Genomic DNA, 5,634 nt, shown 5'->3' with positions numbered 1-5,634 from the left:
ATGCAGACTTCCGGTTCCGCCGCCGAGAGCCAGTGCGGCTGTGAAGGGCTGCGCAACTCGGTGCCGCTGCTCGCCGGGCACGGTTTTGGGTGCCGGCTCACCTCTCCTGATTCGTGGTGCTCAGAAAGGTGGCAGTAATGCTAACGCTGGCAAGCAAGTTCAAGTGGGATGAAGATCTCAAAGGATCCCAGACATCAGTGTCCACATCTGACTCTACTCGGAGGTTTTCCGTGAGAGATAAGTTGCTTGTTACAGAGGTTGCAGAACTTGAAGCTAATTTACCTTGGACCTGTAAAGCACCATTTATTGAAGACGCTTTCTTTTTTTTTTCATTGTATGTTTTTAGCTTCTTTGTCAAAGATCAAGTGTCCATAAGTCTCTGGGCTTATTTCTGAGTCGTCAGCTCTATTCCACTGATTGACCTGTCTGTTTCTGTACCAGTACCATGAGGTTTTTTATCACTAATCCTCTGATGTACAGCTTGAGGTCAGGGGGTGATGATTCCCTGAGAAATTCTTTTATTGTGAAAAGTTGATTTTGCTATCCTGGGTTTTTTGTTTTGCCATATGAAATTGAGATTTTTTTGATGTGTTCTTGGATTCAGCTTGCTAGAATTTTATTAAGTATTTTACATCAATATTTATAAGCAAGATTGGTCTGAAGTTCTGTCTTTTTTGCTGGGTCTTTGTGTGGTTTAGGTATCAGAGTAACTGTGGCTTTATAGAATGAATTGATAGTGTTCATTCAGTTTCAATTGTATAAAATAGGTAAGGAGTATCAGTATTAGGTTTTCTCTGAAGGTCTATTAGAATTCTGCACTGAAGTCATCTGGCCCTGGGCTTTGTTGTTGTTGTTGTTGTTGTTGTTGTGTGGCTTTTAATGACTTATTTTATTTCCTTAGAGTATATGAGACTGTTTAGATTGTTTCCCTGCACTTTCATCTAGATTTTCCAGTTTCGTTGAAAATGGCTTATGTAGTAAGATCTGATGAATTTCTGAAATTCCTGTTTCTATTGCTATGTCTCTCTTTTCATTTCTGATTTTGTTATTTTGATACTGTCACTGAGCCTTTTAGTTAGTTTGGCTAAGGATGTATCTATCTTGTTGATTTTCTAAAAGAACCAGCTTTTGGTCTTGTTGATTCTTTGTATTGTTCCCTTTGTTTCTACCTGGTTGATTTCGGCCCTGAGTTATACTATTTCCTGTCATCTACTCCTCCTGGGTATGTTTGCTTCTTTTTGTTGTAGGGATTTCAGGTGTGTAGTCATGTTAATAGAGGATATCTCCGGTTTATTTAATGAGGGCACTTAGGGCTATGAATTTTCCTCTTAACACTGCTTTCATTGTGTCCCATAAGTTTGGATATGCTGTGTCTTCTTTTTTCATTGAATTCTGTAATCTATTTCCTTTTTCCATTTCTTCCCTGACCAAGTTATCATTGAGTAGAGAGTTGTTCTGTTTCCATGGGTATGTGGGATTTCTGTTGTATTTGTGGTTATTGAAGTCTAGCCTTAGTCCATGGTGATCTGAGAGGATGCATAGGAATATTTCAATCTTCTTATATCTGTTGAGGTCTGTTTGTGGTTGATTATATGGTCAGTTTTGGAGAAGGTACCATGAGGTGTTGAGAAGAAGGTATATTCTTTTGTTTTAGGATGAAATGTCCTATACAGATTTGTTAAATCCATTTCGTTCATAACTTAGTTAGTATATTAGTTTCACTGTGTCTCTGTTTGGTTTCTGTTTCACTGACTTGTCCATTGATGAGAGTGGGGTGTTGAAGTCTCCCACTTTTTTGTGTGAGGTTTAATGTGTGTTTTGAGCTTTAGTAAAGTTTCTTTTATGAATGTGGGTGCCCTTGCATTTGGAGCATAAATGTTCAGAATCAAGACTCGGTGGTTCTTTCCTTTGATAAATATGAAATGTCCTTCCCCATCTCACTTGATAACTTTTGGTTGAAAGTCTATTTTACTGGATATTAGAATGGCAACTCCAGCTTGTTTCTTGGGACAATTTACTGAGAAAAGTTTTTTCTAGCCGTTTACTCTGAGACCGTGTCTATCTTTGTCATTGATGTGTGTTTCTTGTATGCAGCAAAATGTTAGAACCTGCTTGCATATCCAGTCTGTTAGCTTATGTCTTTTTATTGAGGTATTGAGTCCGTTGATGTTGAAAGATATTAAAGACAGTTACTTCCTGTCATGTTTGTTGTTTAAGGTGGTATTATGTGTGAGTCTCTTCTTTTAGGTTTGTTGTAAGATGATCAATTTCTTTTATTCTCTTGGGTGTATTTACCATCATTTTGGAGTTTTCCTTCTAGTATCCACTGAAGGGCTAGATTAGGCGAAAGATGTTGTTCAAATTTGGTTTAGTCATGGAATATCTTGGTTTCCCCATCTATGTGGATTGTGAATTTTGCTGGTTATAGTAGCCTAAGCTGGCCTCTATGGTCTCTTAGCATCTGCCTGGCATTTGTTCAGGATCTTCTAGCTTTTAGAGTGTTTGTTCAGAAGTCTGGGGCAATTTTGATAATTCTGCCATTTTTACGTTTACGCAGCCTTTTTTTTTAAACCTTTCAGCTTTTAATAGTATTTCTTTGTTCTGTGTATTTAGTGTTTTGATTATTATGTGACAGGAGAATTTTCTTTTCTAATCCACTATATTTGGGGTTCTGTAGACTTTGTGTACATTTATGGCCATCTCTTTCTTTATATTGGGGAAGTTTTCTTCTGTGATTTTGTTGAAGATATTGTCTGACCATTTGAGCTGGGAATCTTTGCTCTCTTCTATTCCTTTTAAAGACGAAACAAGTAAATCCCTCGAATAAATACTGCGAAACACAATGCAAAAAATGAAGGAATTGATCAACGCAGACCAAGACCTAAAAATGAAAATGGAATCAATAAAGTAATCACAAATAGAGGCAACCCTGGAAATGGAAAACCTAGGAAAGAGGTTAAGAGCTACAGATGCATCACAATAGATTTGGTCTTTTCATTTTCTCCTGAACTTCACGGATGTTTTCAGTTAGAAGTCTTTATGCATTTTATTTTCTTTGACCATTGTGTCAGTATCTTCTATAGTATCTTCTACGCCTGAGAGTCTCTTTTCTATCTCTTCTATTCTGTTGATATTAAGAGATATTAAGGAAAAGTGATTGGTGCTTCATGTTATTTTTGTTGTTAGAGGTGGCATTATGTTTTTTGTGGTTATCTTCTTTTTGGTTCGTTAAAAGAAGATTATTTTCTTGCTATTTCTAGGGTATATAGTTTTCTTCCTTCAGTTTTCCATTTATTATCCTTGGAAGGGCTGGATTTGTAGAAAGATACTGTGTAAATTTGTTTTTCTCATGGAATATCCTGGTTTCTCCATCTATGGTAATTGAGAGTTTTGTTGGGTATAGTACTGGACCAGCATTTGTGTTCTCTTAGGGTCTGCATAACATCTGCCCAGAATCTTCTGGCTTTCATAGTTTCTGATGAGGAACCTGGTATAATTCTGATACGTCTGCCTTTATATGCTACTTGACCTTTTTCCCTTACTGCTTTTAATATTCTTTCTTTGTTTTGTGCATTTATGTGACAGGAGGAATTTCTTTTCTGGCCCAATCTTTTTGGAGTTCTGTATGTGTCTTGTATGTACATGGGCATCTCTTTCTTTAGGTTAGGGAAGTTTTCTACTATAATTTTGTTGAAGATATTTACTGGCCCTTTAAGTTGGGAATCTTCACTCTCTTCTACACCTATTATCCTTAGGTTTAGTCTTCTCATTGTGTCCTGGATTTCCTGGATTCTTTGGGTTAGGAGCTTTTTGCATTTTTCATTTTCTTTGATTGTTTGTTTTCTGTGGTGTCTTCTGCACCTGAGATTCTCTCTTCTATCACTTGTATTCTGTTGGTGAAGCTCACACCTATAATTCCTGTCCTCTTTCCTAGGTTTTCTATATCCAGAGTTGTTTACCTTTGTGATTTCTTTATTGTTTCTACTTCCATTTTTAGATCCTGGATGGTTTTGTTCAATTCCTTCACCTGTTTAGTTGTGTTTTCCTATAATTTTTAAGGGATTTTTGTGTTTTCTCTTTAAGGGCTTCTACCTGTTTACCTGTGTTCTCCTGTATTTCTTTAAGGGAGCTATTTATGTCCTTTTTAAAGTCCTCTATCAGCATCATGGGATGTGATTTTTAAATACAAATCTTGCTCTTTTTGTGTGTGTTGGGGTATACAGGACTTGCCATGCTGGGAGAAATGGGTCCTGATGATGCCATGTAGGCTTAGTTTCTGTTGGTAAGGTTCTTGTTCTTGCCTTTCACCATCTGATCATCTCTGGTGTTAGTTGGTCTTGCTGTATCTGGCTTGAACTTATCCCTCCTGTGGGCCTATAAGCCTGTGTCAGCATTCCTGGAAGACCAGCTCTCCCTGAGCAGGATTCGTGCACAGAGATCGGCAGAACAGCCCCAGCTCCTGGGTGCAGATGGAGGCAGGAAGGGCCCTGTCCTAGCTGCTCTACTGCTCCTGCAGCCTGTGTGCTCCTGGCTGGTCCCACCTTAGACAGTCACCAGAGAATAAAATCTCCTGTATTTCTTTAAGTGAATTATTTATATCCTCCTTCTCCTCAGATCATGTGGGGGCTCCTCTGGTTTTCTCCCCACTCTCAAGCTTCAGGTCTCTGTGACACTCTTCACTTCCTCTCCCACTGAGGCCAGACCAGGCAGCCCAGCTAGAAGAATATATTCCATGTACAGGCAACAGCTTTTGGTATAGTTCCCACTCCAGTTCTTCAGGACCCACATGAAGACCAAGCTGCATATCTGCTATATATGTGGGGTGATCCCTACGTCAAGCCCATTTATGTTCTTAAGTTGGTGGTTCAGTCTCTGAGGGCTGACAAGAGTTCAGGATAGTTTATTCTGTTGGTCTTTCTATGGAGTCCCTATCCCCTTAAGGGCTTCAATCCTTCCTCCTATTCTTCCATAAGAATCCTCAAGTTCATCTTCTATTTGGCTGTGGGTGTCTGTATCTTTCTGAGTCCGCTTCTAGATGGAGCCTCTTAGAAGACAACTTATTGCTGTCTGCAAGCCTAACAGAGTATCATTAATAATGTTAGGGATTGGTGCTTGCTCATTAAATGGGACTCAAGTTTGACTGGTTATTGGTTGGACTTTCCCACAGTCTCTGATCCATCCCCCGTCCTTGCATTTCTTGTAGACAGGATAAGTTTTGGGTCAAAAATTTTATGAATGGATTGGTGTCCCTATTGCTACCTCAAGGTCCCTGCCTGGCCACAGGAGGCATCCTCCCCAGGCTCCATATCTCTAGTGCTCTGAATCACATCTAAGAACACCCACATTGTAAGAACACACCCATTGATCCTCCCTATCCCAGGTCTCTGTCTCTTCCTGGAGATAACCCCTACATGCCCCCTCCCCAGGCAATCAGGTCCAGATTTCCATTCACTTCAACTCCCACATCTCATGCAATTTTTCAAGAAGCAACAAATTTTAACATTAAGATAATCTTAGGGACACAAAATAGTGAAGTATACTCAACTTCTTTGGAGTGCTTTCTGTGAAGACTGCTGAGGTAAACTTATGTTCATGATCTCACTCCAACAAAACATAGCAGAATCACACATTATA

The sequence above is a fragment of the Mus musculus genome, chromosome 19 (genome assembly GCF_000001635.26).
Source record: "Mus musculus strain C57BL/6J chromosome 19, GRCm38.p6 C57BL/6J".
Taxonomy (NCBI): Eukaryota; Metazoa; Chordata; class Mammalia; order Rodentia; family Muridae; genus Mus; species Mus musculus.
The sequence above is the reverse complement of the archived record's forward strand: the minus strand, read 5'-3'. Positions refer to the sequence as shown.